This window comes from Cydia amplana, chromosome 26, assembly GCF_948474715.1.
Source record: "Cydia amplana chromosome 26, ilCydAmpl1.1, whole genome shotgun sequence".
Taxonomy (NCBI): Eukaryota; Metazoa; Arthropoda; class Insecta; order Lepidoptera; family Tortricidae; genus Cydia; species Cydia amplana.
In genome coordinates this window covers 3628224-3652081 of record NC_086094.1, presented here as the reverse complement: position 1 = coordinate 3652081, position 23858 = coordinate 3628224, and the positions used below count along the sequence as shown (strand labels likewise).

The following is a 23858-nucleotide window of genomic DNA, read 5'->3' as shown; positions in this document are numbered from 1 at the left end:
GCCAAACGCAGATTTTCGAGTAACTTGGAGTCCCGCGCCTGGCAGTCGGGTTCGTTATCCGAGCGATACACACCAACTACAAGGAAATGGTATGAGTCAAACCTAATATCCAAGTATAGGGCTTCAGCTTCATCACACATGTAGTTCAGGTTTTTCCGAGCTATAATTGGAATGCCATTCAAAGAGTCTCTTACGTAGATAGCGACCCCACCACCTCGCGTTTTGCCGCCCAGCAACCTAGGGCGCCTTAGCCTATCCCGCCTATATAGACTATAATTAGGAATGGCAAAAGTGCAATTTCTATCTCCACCGTGCAGCCAGGTCTCTGTTACAATTACGATAGTTGGATTGGTCCTGTTCACTTGCAGTAAGAATAAATCAAATTTAGAAGGAAGAGAGCATAAATTGGTATACATAAAGGTCAGGTCGTTGTATGGTCGTTGTAATATAGTCGAGAAATTGGGACGGGTTCCACCGTGGCGGGGTGGCCGAGGGGTTCAAGGCGTTAGCCCGGATTGCTAAAGACGCCGGTTCGAATCCGGCTTTCACCACTGGAGGGCTTCGTCACTTTTTCCTTGCTCCTTTTGCTCATAGAGTCTGTTCGGAAAGAGAAGAGTCGTGGAATGTATTGCACAATACATTCCACGACTCTTCACTTCCCGCACAGACACTACCGACCTTCTGTAAGTGGAGTATGTGTACAAATGCAAGAGTTAGAAGCGACGAAAGAGCATGTAGACGGTTTTACCTGGTAGACGATCTTACAATGCTTAGGTGTAATAATTTTTTTTACAAGCAGATACGTCTGCGAGCGATATTCCAAATTATATTAAAGGAAAAAATGGAAAAAGTTACGCTTCCGGCAGGACTTGCACCCGCATCCTCCACAATCCGTGTGTTGCTCTTAACCAATTGAGCTACGGAAGCCTACCAGGACATCGAAAATCTTTCCATTCCTTTATGCATACACGCCTTTGGGGTGGCGTTTAGCGACATCTTCCGAAAGATGATTACATCTTCCATTTTTTTCCTTTAATATAAAATTAGGTGTAATGTCCTACAGTGATGGGTAATATAGGTCACAACCAGAAATTAGGCTCCTAGTATTTATTCCTGTATTCTGAAATTTCGGGAACAGAAAACAACTTTTGTTATTGTTTCATCTCATACAGTCAATGTCCCAGTATTCCTGAATCCAGTGTTGGTTCATAACAAATGGTCCGATGCGCGACACTAAAAATAGATAGTAACGGACTTTCCGCATGCTTGCCGAGAAACGGTGCGCCCGCGTCGGTGAAGAAAATGTGGCGCGCCGGGTAAAAGGATCGGACAATTTCATCAGATTGGCGAAAAATTGTCTCGTCTGGACTCCACTTAACGGATAGGGTATTTAGGTCAGAGTTACCTTACCATGACTGTCTTTATCAATGTCGAACTGACATATTCGCTAACGTCTGTGTAACTTACTTTCTAATTTCTATAGAATGTCCTTGAACCTTTAAGTCTGAGGAGAGACCTTGCCTCCTTATGTGTATTCTACCGCTTGTACAATGGGCTGTGCTCTGAAGAATTGTTTGACATGATTCCAACGGCCGCTTTCTATGACCGCACCGCTCGCCATCCACACACCCTAGAACCTAAATGGTCGCATACTGTGCGGTTTAAGAGGAATTTCCTCTCGCGGACGCTCCGACTGTGGAATGAGCTCCCTTCCGAGGTTTTCCCGAGGGCCTACAGCAAAGAGTAAAGTAAGTATATAGGTAAAGAGAGCCCTCTTGAAGCATTTTATGGAAACTCGTTTGAAAGAGCCATCTCTGAACCTCCGCCGATACTAAGTATGTTTGTGTGCGTGCACAACTACATATGCATCCATACGTGTACTTTCGTTCCACATAATATTAGGTCTACTCGGGCGGTTTACAAGTCCATTTTTTGTTTGGTTTCTTGTAACAAAAACCTTTAATTATTTACAAGAAATCAAACAACAAATGTACTTGTAAACCGCCCAAGTAGACCTAACATTATGTGGAAAAGGTTAATGTTATCAATAATGGAATAAAGAAAAAAACAGAATATTAAATTCAATATGTTTATTGCATACATGTTTTACATCACATTATCGCTAGGAAAGTACAATTTTAGGTAAACAATAGAAAAGAAAGCGAGTGTGGTGAAAAAGCATTCACACACAAGAAAATACATGATTAAGAAAATATGATTAATTTACTACGCACAATACAAGCACATAGTCTAGGCATTGTAGCAGATTTATCGATAGTGGCGTGCCTTATCAAAAGTAGGTACTTATTAGATACCTACCACGAAATAAATTTACTCTAAAATAGCGTCCATATTGCACAAAATAACACAGAACTCAACGCACTTTCTGGAGGTTTTCACAACAGGGCATGGCAGGGCAGGGCAGGCATGTGTTTTCATTCGGGCTATAATCTAATTTCCTCCAGCACCATAACCAAACCATAACGAAGAAAATGGCTCAACCATCACTAAAATATTTTTAATTTACGCTCTTCCAGTGACAGCTAAAAAATTGCATGTCTTGGCCATATACCTAGAATTATATACTTAGATGAGCTATACGCGTGCGCCCGTGAGGGACAGAACATACGTGATGCGACCAAATTAAAAACACTTTTTGACGTTCCTGACAACCTACCAAACATAACCTACGTAATTTGGTCGGGTTATTTCAAAAGCGCTTTCTCTGCTACTCCATACTAAAAGTTCTATAAGTGCATCTCGTTCGGTCAACTGGCTCCTCGCCCATTTCATCTATATAATTATGATTGTACCTCTATGGTCTTGGCGGTTATGCAAGTGTTGCCAGCATAAACAAACAGCATAATTAAATCACATTTTAACAAAACTCTTATTTTTTCGCAAAATTAATTGAAAATTATAATAATTAAAAATATTAATTCGTGCTTATTTTAATTTTAATATTAATGCCACCAAAATTATATGAATTTTATAGTGACATCTGGTGACGTAGTTTGTGTAATCGGAAGTCAACTTTACGGGCCCGGCCACATGTGCGCGGTGCGGCGCCGCCGCCGCCGCGCGGCGCGGCACCGCAGAAATCTGCGGCGCCGCAAACCGCTCTGCGGCGACGCCCGCCGCAACGCTAAATTTTGCGGTGCCGCGCCGCGGCGCCGCAAAGCGGTGCGCGTCGCCGCGCGCGGTGCCGCGCGCGGTGCCGCAGCGCGGTGCGCGGCGCCGCGCGCGGTGCCGCAAAGCGGTGAGTTTCGCCGCGCGCGGTGCCGCCAAGCGGCGTGCGGCGCCGCGTGCGATGCCACGCTGCATAGTAAAGAATAAAATTCGACTACCAGTTGTTTAATCAGACATGGATCCCTTCACACGTGTTCTGCTCTTGCTGTTGTTATAGCGATAGCGGTTCGCCAAAAAACGCTGTAAATGGTGTTAAAGGTATCAAAATCGGTACGATTGATCTTTAGGACATTTGAAACAATTTGACCCGAAGCACCAACAAATAAAAAAATGAGAGGAGTTATGACGTCATCTTTTTTTGTATGAAATTAAAAAAAAATTGTTTAGAAACCTATCGTGTGTAGTATTAAACGAAAGGGCTTTCTAAGACGATTCCAAAAATATATCACATCATTACATTTGAGTAATTTTTTTTTTTAATTATAATAAAAATATTTTTTAAAACATACCAAGTTTGGGTTTCTCCAGATACAATACCGTTAAAAAATTTTTTGTTAAATATACCTCAAATTATACCTAATATCCTCATATCTAATTCTAATAAAGCAATTTTGAAAATATTTACATTTAGTATATTTGTTTTAATTTTTTCTACTCCCGTACCTTTATTTGTCATTTAAAAGGTCATCTCATACACACACCTTTAAACCCCTATGTTATAGTTGTCAAGACAAGTCTTTAGTCTATTCCCCAAAAAAGTATTTGTGCATACACGCAGTATCTTTTTGGTACTTTTACGATACTTCGTGTAATCACCACTTAAAAAATATTGTATTAAATACATTGTTGCCAACCTAATTTTAATTGATTGATGAGTACTAAGTGCATAGTAGAAACAATAAAATTCCTTCAGAAGTCAGAAACGCGCATGTGACACCCGTAATATAGCAAGATCCATAGACTACGAACACCGCTTAGCGTTGCTTGTTAGTCTCCATAGGCTACTGTGGCCAAAATCGAGAAAAAAAAAACTATCCAAAATTGTAATTTAACTAAGAGCAAGTACCAGGGCCTCACGAGTTACTAGAAGGTGTCGCTGACCATCCGGCCGTGGGGCGCGGGGCGCGGTGGCCGGGTCGCGTATCTTAGCTGTATACTTTTGGTTTGTTTACCTACATATATGTCCTATATGATTCCACTTGTTTAAAGTATTATTTTTGTTGAATGAAAAATATTTGTTAAATTTACAATTTTTAATATTTAAAGGTGAGATTTTTCAGTTAATTCTTACATAAATAATTTTTGCTACGAATTATAGATTCCGAGATATAAGCGACTTTCTGGAAAACCGTTATACTTATATTAATTTTATGCTTTCTATTTAAATATTTAATTGAGAAATTCATAGATCACACTTTGTAAAATTGAAAAATTAAAAAAAAGTACTTCATGTAATTATTTTCAAAATTGCTTTCTTAGTGTTAGATACCTAATATCCTCGTAGGATATTAGGTATAATTTGAGGTATATTTTACAAAAAAATATTGAACGGTATTGTATCTGGAGAAGCCCAAACTTGGTATGTTTTGAAAATTATTTTTATTATAATTAAAAAAAAGCGGCCAAGTGCGAGCCGGACTCGCCCATGAAGGGTTCCGTATTTAGGCGATTTATGACGTATTAAAAAAAACTACTTGCTAGATCTCGTTCAAACCAATTTTCGGTTGAAGTTTACATGGTAATGTACATCATATATTTTTTTTAGTTTTATCATTCTCTTATTTTAGAAGTTAGGGGGGGGGGGGACACACATTTTACCACTTTGGAAGTGTCTCTCGCGCAAACTATTCAGTTTAGAAAAAAATGATATTAGAAATCTCAATATCATTTTTGAAGACCTATCCATAGATACCCCACACGTATGGGTTTGATGAAAAAAAAAATTTTTGAGTTTCAGTTCGAAGTATGGGGAACCCCAAAAATTTATTGTGTTTTTTCTATTTTTGTGTGAAAATCTTAATGCGGTTCACAGAATACATCTACTTACCAAGTTTCAACAGTATAGTTCTTATAGTTTCGGAGAAAAGTGGCTGTGACATACGGACGGACAGACAGACGGACAGACAGACAGACAGACAGACAGACAGACAGACATGACGAATCTATAAGGGTTCCGTTTTTTGCCATTTGGCTACGGAACCCTAAAAACCGGCCAAGTGCGAGTCGGACTCGCGTTCCAAGGGTTCCGCGCATTACACAATTTTTAACAATATGTTTTGTTTAATGAAAAGTCAGTAAAATGTCTTTAAAAAACCCGTAGGGGCCGGATCAAAAACTAAGTACTTAAGTCCGACTCACGCTTGACTGCATATTTCTAATAGGTTTTCCTGTCATTTATAGGTAAAGAACTATTTAGTGTATTTTTTCAATATTGTAGACCCAGTACCTAGTTTCAGAGATAAGGGGGGGAAAGGGTCATTTTTTGCCTATTTTCTTGAATACCTGCTAAACTATTTATCTTAAAATTATCATTCCAAAGTTTAATTAATAATTAAATTAATAAACTTTATTTTGAAACACTTTTAGGTACAGAAATTTACAAACTTTTCTCAAAATGAGCTCTTTCATTTGATATGTAACACGATATCTTAGTTTGAAAAACTTTATTTTTTAATTTGCTCTTTTACATCCCAAAAGTGGCCTACATATTTAAAATTCATTTGTTTACGTTACATATATGTCCGTCTTTGGGTCACAAACTTACATAGGTATGTGTGCCAAATTTTAACTTCATTAAAAGTGAGTAAAATGTCTTTAAAAACCCCGTAGGGGTCGGATCAAAATCTAAGTACTTAAGTCCGACTCACGCTCGACTGCACATTTCTAATAGGTTTTTCTGTCATCTATAGGTAAAGAACTATTAAGTGTAATTTTTTCAAAATTTTAGTCCAGTACTTTCAGAGATAAAGGGGAGGAATGGTAATTTTTTGCCTATTTTCTTGAATAACTGCTAAACTATTTATCTTAAAATTATAAAAAAAATATATTTGAGATTCTCAAAATGAGCTCTTTCATCTGATACACACACGATATATTTTGAATAACTTTATTTTTTTATTTGCTCTTTTACCCCCAAAAAGTGGCCTCCATATTTAAAATTCATTTGTGTACGTTACATGTCCGTCTTTGGATCACAAACTTACATATGTGTGCCAAATTTCAACTTATTGAAAAGTGAGTAAAATGTCTTTAAAAAACCCGTAGGGGTCGGATCAAAAACTAGTACTTAAGTCAGACTCACGCTTGACTGCACATTTCTAATAGGTTTTCCTGTCATCTATAGGTTAAGAACTATTTAGTGTATTTTTTTCAATATTTTAGACCCAGTACCTAGTTTCAGAGATAAGGGGGGGAAAGGGTCATTTTTTGCCTATTTTCTTGAATAACTGCTAAACTATTTATCTTAAAATAATAAAAAAATATATTTGAGATTCTCAAAATGAGCTCTTTCATTTGATATGTAACACGATATAGTTTGAAAAACTTTATTTTTAAATTTCTCTTTTACCCCCCAAAAGTGGCCTTCATATTTAAAATTCATTTATTTACGTTACATCTTCGTCTTTAGGTCACAAACTTACATATGTGTGCCAAAATTTTGCGTTGCGGCGGGCGTCGCCGCAGAGCGGTTTGCGGCGCCGCAGATTTCTGATTTCTGATTTGTATGGAATTTAAAAAAAACTGTTTTGAAACCTATCGTGTGTGGTATTAAACGAAAGGGCTTTCTGAGCCGATTCCAAAAATATCATATCATTATATTTTAGTCATTTTTTTTTAGGGTTCCGTACCTCAAAAGGAAAAAACGGAACCCTTATAGGATCACTCGTGCGTCTGTCTGTCCGTCCGTCCGTCTGTCACAGCCTATTTTCTCCGAAACTACTGGACCAATAAAGTTGAAATTTGGCACACATATGTAAGTTTGTGACCTAAAGACGAAGATGTAACGTAAATAAATGAATTTTAAATATGAAGGCCACTTTTGGGGGGTAAAAGAGAAATTTAAAAATAAAGTTTTTCAAACTATATCGTGTTACATATCAAATGAAAGAGCTCATTTTGAGAATCTCAAATATATTTTTTTATTATTTTAAGATAAATAGTTTAGCAGTTATTCAAGAAAATAGGCAAAAAATTACCATTCCCCCCCTTTATCTCTGAAACTACTAGGTCTAAAATAATGAAAAAAATACACTAAATAGTTCTTAACCTATAGATGACAGGAAAACCTATTAGAAATGTGCAGTCAAGCGTGAGTCGGACTTAAGTACTAGTTTTTGATCCGACCCCTACGGGTTTTTTAAAGACATTTTACTCACTTTTCAATAAGTTGAAATTTGGCACACATATGTAAGTTTGTGATCCAAAGACGGACATGTAACGTACACAAATGAATTTTAAATATGGGGGCCACTTTTGGGGGGTAAAAGAGCAAATAAAAAAATAAAGTTATTCAAAATATATCGTGTGTGTATCAAATGAAAGAGCTCATTTTGAGAATCTCAAATATATTTTTTTTATAATTTTAAGATAAATAGTTTAGCAGTTATTCAAGAAAATAGGCAAAAAATACCATTCCTCCCCTTTATCTCTGAAAGTACTGGACTAAAATTTTGAAAAAATTACACTAAATAGTTCTTTACCTATAGATGACAGGAAAACCTATTAGAAATGTGCAGTCGAGCGTGAGCCGGACTTAAGTACTTAGATTTTGATCCGACCCCTACGGGGTTTTTAAAGACATTTTACTCACTTTTAATGAAGTTATAATTTGGCACACATACCTATGTAAGTTTGTGACCCAAAGACGGACATATATGTAACGTAAACAAATGAATTTTAAATATGTAGGCCACTTTTGGGAGGTAAAAGAGCAAATTAAAAAATAAAGTTTTTCAAACTAAGATATCGTGTTACATATCAAATGAAAGAGCTCATTTTGAGAAAAGTTTGTAAATTTCTGTACCTAAAAGTGTTTCAAAATAAAGTTTATTAATTTAATTATTAATTAAACTTTGGAATGATCATTTTAAGATAAATAGTTTAGCAGTTATTCAAGAAAATAGGCACAAAATGACCCTTTCCCCCCCTTATCTCTGAAACTAGGTACTGGGTCTAAAATATTTAAAAAAATACACTAAATAGTTCTTAACCTATAGATGACAGGAAAACCTATTAGAAATGTGCAGTCAAGCGTGAGTCGGACTTAAGTACTAGTTTTTGATCCGACCCCTACGGGTTTTCTAAAGACATTTTACTCACTTTTCAATAAGTTGAAATTTGGCACACATATGTAAGTTTGTGATCCAAAGACGAACATGTAACGTACACAAATGAATTTTAAATATGGAGGCCACTTTTTGGGGGTAAAAGAGCAAATAAAAAAATAAAGTTATTCAAAATATATCGTGTGTGTATCAAATGAAAGAGCTCATTTTGAGAATCTCAAATATATTTTTTTTATAATTTTAAGATAAATAGTTTGGCAGTTATTCAAGAAAATAGGCAAAAAATTACCATTCCTCCCCTTTATCTCTGAAAGTACTGGACTAAAATTTTGAAAAAATTACACTGAATAGTTCTTTACCTATAGATGACAGGAAAACCTATTAGAAATGTGCAGTCGAGCGTGAGTCGGACTTAAGTACTTAGATTTTGATCCGACCCCTACGGGGTTTTTAAAGACATTTTACTCACTTTTAATGAAGTTAAAATTTGGCACACATACCTATGTAAATTTGTGACCCAAAGACGGACATATATGTAACGTAAACAAATGAATTTTAAATATGTAGGCCACTTTTGGGAGGTAAAAGAGCAAATTAAAAAATAAAGTTTTTCAAACTAAGATATCGTGTTACATATCAAATGAAAGAGCTCATTTTGAGAAAAGTTTGTAAATTTCTGTACCTAAAAGTGTTTCAAAATAAAGTTTATTAATTTAATTATTAATTAAACTTTGGAATGATAATTTTAAGATAAATAGTTTAGCAGGTATTCAAGAAAATAGGCAAAAAATGACCCTTTCCCCCCCTTATCTCTGAAACTAGGTACTGGGTCTACAATATTGAAAAAATACACTAAATAGTTCTTTACCTATAAATGACAGGAAAACCTATTAGAAATATGCAGTCAAGCGTGAGTCGGACTTAAGTACTTAGTTTTTGATCCGGCCCCTACGGGTTTTTTAAAGACATTTTACTGACTTTTCATTAAACAAAACATATTGTTAAAAATTGTGTAATGCGCGGAACCCTTGGAACGCGAGTCCGACTCGCACTTGGCCGGTTTTTAGGGTTCCGTAGCCAAATGGCAAAAAACGGAACCCTTATAGATTCGTCATGTCTGTCTGTCTGTCTGTCTGTCTGTCCGTCTGTCTGTCCGTCCGTATGTCACAGCCACTTTTCTCCGAAACTATAAGAACTATACTGTTGAAACTTGGTAAGTAGATGTATTCTGTGAACCGCATTAAGATTTTCACACAAAAATAGAAAAAACACAATAAATTTTTGGGGTTCCCCATACTTCGAACTGAAACTCAAAAATTTTTTTATTCATCAAACCCATACGTGTGGGGTATCTATGGATAGGTCTTCAAAAATGATATTGAGGTTTCTAATATCATTTTTTTCTAAACTGAATAGTTTGCGCTAGAGACACTTCCAAAGTGGTAAAATGTGTGTCCCCCCCCCCCCTAACTTCTAAAATAAGAGAATGATAAAACTAAAAAAAATATATGATGTACATTACCATGTAAACTTCAACCGAAAATTGGTTTGAACGAGATCTAGCAAGTAGTTTTTTTTAATACGTCATAAATCGCCTAAATACGGAACCCTTCATGGGCGAGTCCGGCTCGCACTTGGCCGCTTTTTTTTAATTATAATAAAAATAATTTTCAAAACATACCAAGTTTGGGCTTCTCCAGATACAATACCGTTCAATATTTTTTTGTAAAATATACCTCAAATTATACCTAATATCCTACGAGGATATTAGGTATCTAACACTAAGAAAGCAATTTTGAAAATAATTACATGAAGTACTTTTTTTTAATTTTTCAATTTTACAAAGTGTGATCTATGAATTTCTCAATTAAATATTTAAATAGAAAGCATAAAATTAATATAAGTATAACGGTTTTCCAGAAAGTCGCTTATATCTCGGAATCTATAATTCGTAGTAAAAATTATTTATGTAAGAATTAACTGAAAAATCTCACCTTTAAATATTAAAAATTGTAAATTTAACAAATATTTTTCATTCAACAAAAATAATACTTTAAACAAGTGGAATCATATAGGACATATATGTAGGTAAACAAACCAAAAGTATACAGCTAAGATACGCGACCCGGCCACCGCGCCCCGCGCCCCACGGCCGGATGGTCAGCGACACCTTCTAGTAACTCGTGAGGCCCTGGTACTTGCTCTTAGTTAAATTACAATTTTGGATAGTTTTTTTTTTCTCGATTTTGGCCACAGTAGCCTATGGAGACTAACAAGCAACGCTAAGCGGTGTTCGTAGTCTATGGATCTTGCTATATTACGGGTGTCACATGCGCGTTTCTGACTTCTGAAGGAATTTTATTGTTTCTACTATAGAACCTAATGAATATTTTGTAAATTAGCAGCAATGCACTTAGTACTCATCAATCAATTAAAATTAGGTTGGCAACAATGTATTTAATACAATATTTTTTAAGTGGTGATTACACGAAGTATCGTAAAAGTACCAAAAAGATACTGCGTGTATGCACAAATACTTTTTTGGGGAATAGACTAAAGACTTGTCTTGACAACTATAACATAGGGGTTTAAAGGTGTGTGTATGAGATGACCTTTTAAATGACAAATAAAGGTACGGGAGTAGAAAAAATTAAAACAAATATACTAAATGTAAATATTTTCAAAATTGCTTTATTAGAATTAGATATGGGGATATTAGGTATAATTTGAGGTATATTTAACAAAAAAAGGTTTTAACGGTATTGTATCTGGAGAAACCCAAACTTGGTATGTTTTAAAAAATATTTTTATTATAATTAAAAAAAAAATACTCAAATGTAATGATGTGATATATTTTTGGAACCGTCTTAGAAAGCCCTTTCGTTTAATACTACACACGATAGGTTTCTAAACAATTTTTTTTTAATTTCATACAAAAAAAGATGACGTCATAACTCCTCTCGTTTTTTTATTTGTTGGTGCTTCGGGTCAAATTGTTTCAAATGTCCTAAAGATCAATCGTACCGATTTTGATACCTTTAACACCATTTACAGCGTTTTTTGGCGAACCGCTATCGCTATAACAACAGCAAGAGCAGAACACGTGTGAAGGGATCCATGTCTGATTAAACAACTGGTAGTCGAATTTTATTCTTTACTATGCAGCGTGGCATCACACGCGGCGCCGCACGCCGCTTGGCGGCACCGCGCGCGGCGAAACTCACCGCTTTGCGGCACCGCGCGCGGCGCCGCGCACCGCGCTGCGGCACCGCGCGCGGCACCGCAAAATTTTGCGTTGCGGCGGGCGTCGCCGCAGAGCGGTTTGCGGCGCCGCAGATTTCTGCGGTGCCGCGCCGCGCGGCGGCGGCGGTGCCGCACCGCGCACATGTGGCCGGGCCCTAAGCAATAGTATGTTCTCGGGAGCAAAATATAGAAATCGCCTGCATCTTTACTGACGTTAACTACATTCCTAGTGTCCCCCCCCTGGCCTACAGTATGGGGTTCTTCAAAAAAGGAGTGTACAGGATTTTAAAAAGGTCGGCAACGCGCACCACTGGAGTTGCAGGCGTCCATAGGCTACGATGACTGCTTACTGCGGTCCGTATGCTTGTTTGCCACCGATGTGGTATAAAAAAAATGTCACTCGCACTAATGTGACAGTACGAGCGAGATGCATAGAAAGTAAATTACGCTCACGATAGCGAATATGTCAGTCTCAAAATTGTGGTAGCCGAAAAGTAGTTGCATGTTCAACGTAAGTTACGCACATTGTGTTTCGATTGCCAATCTACCATTTTCGGGTCTCTGCCCCAAGCTATGACAATAGATGATCTAATGTGATACAATGATATTCAAAATGACGTAAAATCGCATGATAATGTTAATTTAATCATACGAGTCATCTGTCAAGGCCATTTGGTGAGGCCATTTGCAGTACATTTGCGCCATTTTCAAGCTAAAAAAGACAGTGACTAACAATAACTATTTTTTATATAGCACGATGGCGGCAAACAAGTGAATGATCGAAGCGACAACAGCAGCCTATGGTCGATTACGGGGCCAGTGTAAAAATCACTTGCGATTGTGTGTGTATATATTGTCTTAAGGATGACTCACGTTAGACCGGGCCGTGTCCGGGCCGGAGCTTCGTTTTCTATGGAAATTATCACGTGATCACCTGTCATCTGTCATAGAACAGTAAACAGACCTATTTTAATTGATCATGAATTATGTGAGACTTTAGGCCTATTAACCTTTTGGACGCCAATGACCGATATATACGCACCGCAGGTCCAACGCCAAAACTGATTAATCGGTCATAGACCACAGAGCAACATAGACCTAGGTGCATATGTATGCATAAAGTTCAATTTTAGTTTTGACACTTCGGTGACGTGGCGTCTGAGTGACAGCTTTTGTGTTTGACACGGCGTCGAAAAGGTTAACAGTAGTATACAGTAAGAGACTGTTCCGAGAGAAACGACAACTGATAATGCGATAACATATTGACTATGACTGTATCATCACAATCAATCATTGCCTTGGTAAAGTAATTTTATATGGGGCATTATCTATGAAAAGGGACCTTATTGTTGATGGCGCTTACGCCGCACAGCGTCGCGCGGCATTGTATTTATATCGGAGCATCGTTAGTAATGGCGTAACGCCATCGAAAATAAGGTCCCTTTTCATAGATAACGTCACATATTAAGAAGATACGGGACGGCCGCTTCTCCATACAAACGTAGTCCCCATTTTCCTCTCTGACATTACGGAAAATATTTTTACGTCACCCTAGGCCCGTAAGTGGGATTTTCTTCCTACGCGAGAAGAAAATCTCACTTCCTGGCCAAGGCAAGACGTAAAACTTTAGACAAACCACGGGCGGTAATTTATAAAGCCCCCAGCTAGATCGCATATTTATGGCCCTCGCCTTCTGTTCGGGCCACAAACACCTGCGATCTGGAGCATTTCCGAATTCACCTACGTATGTAATATTTATATTCACCTACTATTATATACTACTCCTAAAAATCTAAAATAATACAAACGTAGGGGTATAGCTGTGGTTGATATATATATATCAGTGGCGGCGCGTCAAACATATCCATAGGCAAGCCGGGGGCTAATTTGGCTTACGTATTTCCTTTAGAACTCTGCTTAAACGTCCAAAAACGTCCACTACCGTAAAATGGGGTGAGTATGGTTCACGGGGAGAGTTGGGTTATGAATGGGGAGAGAAGGGATGAAAGGGGGGTGAGATGGGTTATTAAGGCTACTGCTACAAAAATAATGTATTCCAATTTAAAATGGAGCTATAGTACCTAATACTCATAATAAAAAAAATCGATCCAACAATCTTCCAAAATCACCTTTGTATGAAAACCCAACTCACCCCAAATACGAGGGACTACGGGGTGAGGTAGGATTTCCTGTTTATTGTCAAAGTTATGAAATAGAACTACCCAAAATAAAATAAAAACTAAAATACAAACGTCCGGAACACTTAATTATATACACCATTCAGTTTGCATATGTAAAAATAAAATATTATCGAGGTTTGAATGTCAGTTTTGCACCTACTCACCCCATTTTACGGTATATCGTCTTAAGCAGACGTCTGCCTACAAACGATATAACTGATATAAATATATCTTTTTTTAAATAAAAAATGGAAAGAATGTCCGATGCGGATAAGATTCGGAATCTACTTATTTTATTGTAATGAATAGAAATCAGCCAAGGGCCTGAATGCCAAGAAAAGCAACTGAAACCATACTGAAACGGTACAGAATACAAATGTAGGGAGAATACGTAACTGCTAAGGAACTAACCATTATGAACTTTATTTACTGGATATACGATTCAAATTGTTTTGTACAAGCGAATTGGTGTTAAATTCGGTTATTTTTAGATTTCTTTGGCGCGGTGACTTCTTTCTGATTTACGTTTTTCCTTGACTTTGCTTATGTTTTTTTACCTGATGATTTTACAAGCATTTTTTATCCGACTACCTACCTGACTGGTTTTGTTTTTTTTTCGCCATAAGATATAGAATATCAAAATTGAGGAAAAATGGGCGTCATTCGTATTCTTTTTTTTCTAATTGTAAAAAACAACTATAGTCTGACAAACCCAGTTTGTCATTTTGTGTGTGTGTAAGGCACAAACTTCAAAAGTGCGGACAAGCGACCCTATACACTTTTTTATTTGCCGCCTTTTTAAAAACCAAACTGTAATATTATTTTATAGAGTTACATCGTAACAATTTTTTTGGTTACAGATGAAAACAAATGCAATGAGGGTATTTTTTTAAAACAATATCACATTTGTATGGTAAGCCTTCGTTTCATTTTAAAAATTACTGTCATAAACTCACCATCTGAAACTGAGCTTCCTTTGGGTTGTAAGGTCAGATGGCGTCGCTTTCGTAAAAACTAGTGCCAACGTCAATTCTTGGGATTCGTTGTCAAGCGGACCCCAGGCTCCCATGAGCCTGCCTGAAAAAATGCCGGGATAATAACGTGAGGAAAAAGAAGAAACACAGCATCTGATTATGGTCCTAAAATTTATTGACGTAAGGTGTTATTTCACTCAAATAATTTCTTAGCTGCCGAGATCACCTGTTTGTTTTGTTAGGGCTATATATAAATTGTGTAAACAGTAAACATTGGCCTGAATGTGTCTTTTTAATCTCCTTTGTTTACTCACTGACAGCTACCGTATAACATAGTATTATGATCAGTATTTTGGTAACGTCGGGATGACCTCGACGCCTTTGACAGGAACTGGTGGGAAACGGGTCAAGACCGGGAAGCATGACATAGGTGGAAACGGGGTCATTCGAAACATGATTTTTGGATGATTTTAGGGGGAAAAATCGATGACATATTTTATGAACAGCCCCCTTTGCCCAGCAGTGTGACACTCTAGGCTCATATAAATAAATAATTAAAATAAATAATTTTATGCACCACACCAGCTTGTAAATGCTCTCTTTATACTTCAAAAAGTGATGAAAAATTTGCATTTTATCCACAAGAGTGGCAAGGTAAGTTGATGCAAATTTTGAGTCGTTTCCTCACATTAGGGTTGAATTAACTTTTAAGTGATAATTTTAAATTATAAATACGAGTATTGAATACCTGCCGTGCATTTGGATTAACTTGTAATGTTTTAGAGTTTTCCTTGTGTTGTTGAGGTGAAAAAAACATGTTTCTCTCTGCAGCAAAGTTTGTTTAACCCTCGTGTCTTGAAACCCTAGCACCGCTTGTTGAGATTCCACTTTTCGAACCACTCTCGCTCCACCATGCTCGTGGTTCAATTTTAGAATCGTTCGCTCGCTCGGTATATTAGTAGGTAGTATAGGTACGAGGAGTTAGGGCCATACACATACCTACCTACTGCTCGAGGTACTTTTATTGTGTCAGTAGCTGTTAATCATTTATTATAGGTCCATGCGGTTAATATTGACTTTAGACTAAATTTCTCTTGTCCGCTGTTGGGGAAAGGATCACATGTTTTGCTTGTATTGCACAAAGTGGGTTACTTATACTTAGAGATGAGCCGAATATGGCCTTTGCCGAATACTAATATTCGGCCGAATATTCGGTTGGGCTAAAACTGTATAAAACGCCGAAAACAAGAGAGAAACGGAACCGTCTCATGCCTGACTGCGTACACGCTCCACCTAGCGGACGCCCATAAAAAATAATTTGTTTATTCGGTAAATATTCGGCAGTTCGTACCGAACTATTCGGCCGAAGCCGAACATTGAAAAATAAGGCGTGTTTAATCGAGAAATCGAAATGGAATAATATTAAGTGGACTGTATGAATTTACATTAAAGACGAAAATTTCTTTGCTATCAAATATTTCAGTATATCGAATTCACGAGAAATAACAACTTAGAACAGTGCACAATCACATACCTTTACGTTAATGATGGTGAAGGTTCGCGCTGGTTCAGGCTCGCTTCCCGAGGATTCCAAGGTGGCGGACAACGTGCGAGCTCGGCTTACCGTACCTTAACCTGGAATACCTCCCTGCAAGGCCTGCCACTTATCCACGCGCACAATGCAATTGGCACTTCTCTAAATTACTCCGAAAATACAGAATCTGACCGAAAGTTGGCTTTACAATAGTTTTTTCACAATTTTAACTTGGAGCAACGTACGTTCAGTCGTCCAATTAGAAAGTTAATGGCTGCCGGAAATGGTTAGTGTAGTGGCTAACCCTACCGGATGTCAAATCTAATATCAAGTCTAATAGAGATGTCACCCAAAACCGATATTCATACGAAAGTTGAACATCCCGCTCACCTAAATATGGAATATTTACACTATAAATAACGTTGGAATGCGACAGAAAGCTTAATGCTAAAATACTATGCTAAGTGGCAATACAAGTACATGTAAGATTAATTTGAAAATGGTAAAGGACACAGCTTTACGACTGGTCTCCTGTACTGACCAGTGGCTGTCTGGACTGTGACCACTCTACACACACCGTCAACTCCAGGGTGTAGAGCAACGATGCGCCCAAGAGGCCATTTTAGAGGACTTGTCTGTTCATTGATCAAAAGAACCAAGGAACCAACGACAATATTAGTGGTTACCTTATTCCACTTCGTTCTTTGTTGCAAAGTATGGACGTACTCAGCGTGCCATCTACGCCAGAAATCTTGATGCATTTTTTGTATCATTTTCCAACGATGGCAAACACTTATTTTTTGGTCAACAAAATTTTCCTCGGGAACAATCGACAAGGGTTCCAGGGTCAAAAAAATGACCTGGGGTTAGGGCCGAGAGATCACTCGGATCCGAGCTAAGAGGTGTCAATGGCCGAGAATTCAGCAAAGATTCAACCTGTGTCAGAATTGTATAAAATTCCTCAAAGGTCAATCTCTGATTACCGACAACTCTAGCGAGGTGAGTTTTGACTGAGCGAATCCCAGCTTCAGCAAGACCGTTGAAATGCGGACTACCTGGTGGGTTGAATGAAAATTTAATTTCTTGTGCATCAGCGGCACTTTTCATGAGTGAACCAAGGTAGTTACTTGCTCCGACAAAATTTCGACCCTGATCCGAAACGATGTTACTGCACCGACCACGACGAGCGACAAATCGTTTGAGAACACAGAGAAAAGCTTCTGTCGACAGCTCTGAAGCAAGCTCTATATGAATAGCCTTGGTACTCGTGCAGACAAAGACACAGATGTAGCCCTTGTAAGTCCTTGCACCGCGGCCACGCCCGAAGGCGATATCGAAAGGTCCTCCATAATCGATGGCGACACTCGAAAAAGGTTTTATTTGCGAGACACGATACGAAGGCAAATTTCCCATAAGCGGCGCAGATGCCGGAGAAGGATTAGCGCGAAAGCATTTCACGCAACCTCCAATTACTGCCTGAATCGCCCGCTTTGGCGACAAAATCCAAAATGATTGCGTAATCAAATTTTGTAAAGTTTGGGCACCTGGATGTAAAAATCTTTTATGATATTCGTCAATTATTAAAACTGTTAGACGGTGGGAGCGGGGCAATAATATAGGATGTTTAATCGAAAATTTGATAGGAGCATTTGCCAAGCGACCGCCCACCCTGACAATACCCGCACTGTCAATAAATAATGAAAGCTTGCGCAAACATTTTGGCAATGAGTTCAAACGACCCTCCCTCAAGTGATTGATCTCTATACTGAACGAAGTGAGCTGCACATGTTTTACTAAAAACATGAGAGCTGCAGTCGTCTCAGAGGACTGTAGAGACCCGACGACCTTCTCGTCCTTAGACGACCGTAAAAACCGGAAACAGTAAGCTAACACACGCTTTAGAGTGAAAAGCGAGGAGAACCTGTTTAGGACTTCGTCAGTTAAAGTAGGGTCGCTTGTAACGACTAAACTACAAATACGTTGTTCTTCAACGACACTATCGTTGTTTGGAGTATCCAAGGACGAGCAAGGCCAATCCTTTTCCTCCTTCCATAGCCAAGACGGGCCCTTCCACCAAATATCACACTCTACCAAATCTCCGGGCAGTAATCCCCTAGATCCTACATCAGCGGGGTTGTGGTGTGTACTGACGTGACGCCAGCGATCAGGAGCAACAATATCTTGGATATGGCTTACTCGATTGGCAACGAAAGTCTTCCAGCGCGATGGACACGACTGGATCCAAGCCAAAGTTACGCTGGAATCTGACCATGCGAATATCTCCTGGAAAACATGTAGAGGTGTTAATGCCTCTTGGACGGACTGCATCAGGTCTGCCAGCAACACGGCAGCCTGCAGTTCCAATCGAGGAATAGATAATTTACGCAAAGGCGCGACTTTAGATTTTGCACAGCAGAACTCAACAAATGTAGAGCCCTTTGTGGTGATGATACGACAGAAAACGACAGCAGCGTAACCACGCTCCGAGGCATCACAAAATCCATGCAATTGCAACGATAAAAACGAATGAATGATACGACGAGGAATGACAACTGATTTTAATGACGAAAGTTGATCTTTAAATTTCATCCATTCTGAGGCAATTGCTTCTGGCACATCGTCATCCCATTGAACCCCAGATGACCACAAAACCTGTATTAAATATTTAGCATGGAACGTGACAGGACATAAAAATCCTAACGGGTCATAGACGCGCGCTATGTTTGACAGAATTATACGTTTAGTACATCTTTCATCACGTGGTGATGCAACCTCAAATTGGAACGAGTCTGTTTGTGGACGCCAAGACAATCCTAATATTTTAAGCGATAAATCAGAGAGTTCATCGAAATGTTTAAAATCACTCGAGTATAATTCCGAGGATGGAAGATCAGCGATAAATTCTTTATGATTGGAGGTCCATTTTCTCAAATGAAACCCACCCGACGACAAAATTTCAGAGAGGTCTGATCTAATTTTTAAAGCCTGTTCAATGGAGTCGGCGCCTGTAACAACATCGTCGACATAGATGTCTCTACCAAGCACTCGCGACCCTTCCGGGTAGGAGGCAGCAGTATCTTCAGCTAGCTGCGCTATAGTTCGCAGAGCTTGATATGGAGCCGATTTTACACCGTAGGTTACTGTCCGCAGCCTATAATCCTTTATTGGGCCATCAGTCGAAGGACGCCAAAGAATCCGCTGATAATCTGCGTCCTCTTGCGACACGAGTATTTGACGATACATAGCTTTGATGTCACCCGTGAAAACTATTTTATGCCACCGAAATCTAGTTAGGACATCAAAAATGTTAGTTTGCAACTTAGGCCCTGCCAAGAGTGTATCATTGAGCGAAATTCCATTGCTGTCACGACAGCTTCCGTCAAAAACGGCCCTTAGAGGTGTCGTGACAGATTCTGGCCGCAAAACAGCATGATGTGGTATGTAATTAAATTTCCCGACACTAGAGGGAGGTGGCTCTACTTGCTCCATGTGACCGCTGGTCTCATACTCCTCCATAAATGAAGCATAAGCTTTACGAAAATCCGCATGCGTAGCTAGCTTGCGTTCTAACGAGAAAAGTCTTCGCATTGCAATTTCACGAGTATGCGAAAATGTGGGCTTATTCGTAGGATCGACAAACGACAAGGGTACCTCGAATCGGCCTTCACTCGTGCGACAAGATTTTGCAAGGAAGGTATCTTCACATAGTTGATCCTCTTTCGACAAAACAGGTTTACTAGGACTACTAATATTTTCCAACTCCCAGAACCTTTTTAGAGAATCATCCAACGACAACGACAAATTTGATTGTGAAGCATTCGACACGAAAAAACAATCCTTCCGACAACTTGTGAAGGATTGTGCATGACAATCATAACAATCACCCATCACCAGCCAACCAAAGACAGAGTTGACCCCTGCGGGTTGACCCGCCTCACCTTTCACTAATCCAGGTTGAAGTGCTGAGACCATCAGACCCACATTCATCAAAATATCTATAGGTCCTGGCTGACCAAATTGAGGATCGGCTAGGTCCAGATCCTTTAGGTGAGTCCACGTCGAAGTATCCAGTTCAACATGCGGCATATCCAAACAAATATTTGATAACACAAAGGCCTCGAACGAAAATAAATTGTTTCCTTTTGAAGGCAATACTTCACACACAACAGACCCAAGTGGGGCTGTTGATATGCTTTCAATACCATTGACAGATCGGTTACACTTAGCTATCGATAACCCAAGGCGGTCTGCACAACTCTTGGTTATGAAGTTACAAGCCGAAGCACAATCAAAAAGAATCCGAACGGGCACCAACTGTCCCGTGCAATCCCTAACACGAGCAAGGGCAGTAGAAAAGACTACTTGAGTATCATGAGTATACACCGATAATGTTGTCAACTGCGATGTAGGCTTTGAACCTTGACCACCTTCATCAACCTTTTCAAAGTGAAGTAATGGGTTGTGACGATAACTACATTTATCATAGCGAACAGTTGACTTACAATGCTTCATACTATGGGATGGCTTAAGGCACACAATACACAGTTTATTCTCTTTCACCTTGGAAAATCTATCAGTTGGCTTTAATTCTAGAAAACTGGGACATTTTCCCAGCTCATGGCCAGCAACCGCGCATACTGGACAATTTAACACAGTTGCTGAGGGCACAAGAAGTGAAGATTTATTTTTACTTTTATTACCACTTGACACAGCCCTAGCGTCCGCCACCTCCAAGGCACGGATCTGTTTCTCGACAAATTCTTGCAAATTTTCAAATTGAGGGATCTCGTTTGAGTTGAACTCAAGTAGGAAAGCCTCCCGTGTTGACTTATCTAATTTTCCCCATAATAAATGAAAGAGCATAAAGTTTTTGTCCGGTAAACCAAATCTGTCTAATACTTGTAACGTTTCTTTAAATATACGATTTAATTTTTCTAATTCAACTGCAGATTTAGATTTGACCTGATCGCAATGCAACATTTTTTCATAATAACCAAAAGCTATCTGTCGTTTCCTGTCATAATAATCATGCAGCGCATTGTAAGCGTCAATGTAACTTTCGTCCGAAATTGGGTAGTTCTTAATTAAATCTAATGCCTTACCTTGACATGATGTCAGCAGGTAATGGAGCTTTTCAATATTCGAAATGTTTCGTTTATGAATTAATGAATCAAACAATTCTTTAAATGACAACCAATTATGTAATTGACCGTCAAACGGTTTAATAACAATTTTAGGTAACTTGGCCGAATTGTTTTCACTTTTGAATAGTTTATGATCATTTTCATAACATGTTTTTATGGCAGGAACCAGTTTCCGTAACCTGGTCAAAACTGACTTTAATTTTTGTTCGAAATCGACAGTAACCGAAAACTCCGCATCCATGTCTTTCGTTTTAAGCATAATTGCCTTTTGAGCGCGATGAAAATCATTAATTATAGGATTTAAATCACTTTCACAATAACCTTCTAGATTTACAGAGTCATACAACAATTCTATCCGCATGACCGCGTAACTCCGCTCGACCATATCCATGTCCACATCTCTATTGTTTGCGTCACTGTCCGAAACCATTTTTCACGCAATAACCACTGTTTTTATCGAAAATACAACGAAAAAACGAAACGAAAAGCAAAAACAATGTTATTGTCGCGTACTTTGACAGTTGACACAAGTGACAGTGACAGTTATCCGAATTGTTGCCACATGCACGAGACTACGATACGACCGAATGGATGAGCGGAATGATCTGTTACAATGTTGCCAACTAAAATTTTACTATTTTCTACTACTAAAGCCACTTCCTGTCAGCCATTAACCGAACTGAGAAAAATAAAGTTTACCCACAAGTTTATTACAAAAATATTACGACACGACAAATATGATATTTTAATGTAAAAATAGGTAACTTTTCAATGAATCCGGCCGAAGGAACAATGTTTAATCGAGAAATCGAAATGGAATAATATTAAGTGGACTGTATGAATTTACATTAAAGACGAAAATTTCTTTGCTATCAAATATTTCAGTATATCGAATTCACGAGAAATAACAACTTAGAACAGTGCACAATCACATACCTTTACGTTAATGATGGTGAAGGTTCGCGCTGGTTCAGGCTCGCTTCCCGAGGATTCCAAGGTGGCGGACAACGTGCGAGCTCGGCTTACCGTACCTTAACCTGGAATACCTCCCTGCAAGGCCTGCCACTTATCCACGCGCACAATGCAATTGGCACTTCTCTAAATTACTCCGAAAATACAGAATCTGACCGAAAGTTGGCTTTACAATAGTTTTTTCACAATTTTAACTTGGAGCAACGTACGTTCAGTCGTCCAATTAGAAAGTTAATGGCTGCCGGAAATGGTTAGTGTAGTGGCTAACCCTACCGGATGTCAAATCTAATATCAAGTCTAATAGAGATGTCACCCAAAACCGATATTCATACGAAAGTTGAACAAGGCGAATACCGAATAATTACCGAACATTCGGCCCATCTCTGCTTATAATACTTATTGCAAATACATTTTATTTGCATTTTATACATTGTATGTGACATAAATGTATCTAGATGTATACCTAGAATCAAAACCTGTGCGAGCGGGACAGCTAAATAATTATGCGCGTGCGATAGAGATAGGAAATGACGGGTCAATGTACGAGATTCTTTGTGCGTAGCGTCCTTACTTTAGTTATGGTTATGTGAACAAAGACAATAATGTTTTATTTAGAAATTTAATTCAGGCAACAAGGCCCATATTACAAATACCTTACAGACTAACATACATAAGTATGTACCTATTTTATAAACTTAAAACTAAACACTAGTATTTACTTAGTCGATAAAACGGCGTGGCTCCGTTGCATTGCATCGGCTGCTCCTGTGTCGGATTCGGCAGTTTGCTCCGGAACCTCCGAAACAAGACACCCTTCGGCCAGAAGTCGGCGCACTCGATGGTCCCCTGCAGCGGTCGCGGCACGCGCACCACAAAAGAGTTGAAGTGCACGTAGTGGCGCGATCGAAGCGGGAACACCCTCAGCGTGTAACCGGTCTTCTGGTGCACATACTCCACCACTTCAGCAGCCGTGGCGGTGTAATGTAAGCGCACGCCCAGCTATGTTAAGTGTTAATTGTGTGTATGTGTGTGTGTATAATGGACATAGCGGCTCCGATACCCGATCGACGGACTTCCGTGTATCGGGCACGCTCTGCACTCGCAATTACAATGTGTGGTGATGTCATCATTAATCTATCTAATCTAATACCTTTAAACGAGCAATTCTTGTATATTTATTTATATATTTATTTATTTATATCTATATATATTTCGGGGATCTCGGGAACGGCTCTAACGATTTCGATTAAATTTGCTATATGGGGATTTTTGGGGGCGAAAAATCGATCTAGCTAGGTTTTATCTCTGGGAAAACGCGCATTTTTGAGTTTTTATAT

At 38.7% G+C, this 23858-nt stretch overlaps 1 protein-coding gene and 1 non-coding gene across 2 annotated transcripts in view; both read left to right on the top strand.

Annotated features, from left to right (window-relative positions):
- Window positions 1-23858, top strand: part of LOC134660166 (solute carrier family 2, facilitated glucose transporter member 3-like) — a 45643-nt gene that overhangs the window by 4735 nt on the left and 17050 nt on the right. The gene's annotated exons all lie outside the window — the stretch shown is intronic.
- Window positions 479-551, top strand: Trnas-gga (transfer RNA serine (anticodon GGA)). The gene has a single exon. It is a non-coding gene; the product is annotated as a tRNA-Ser (tRNA).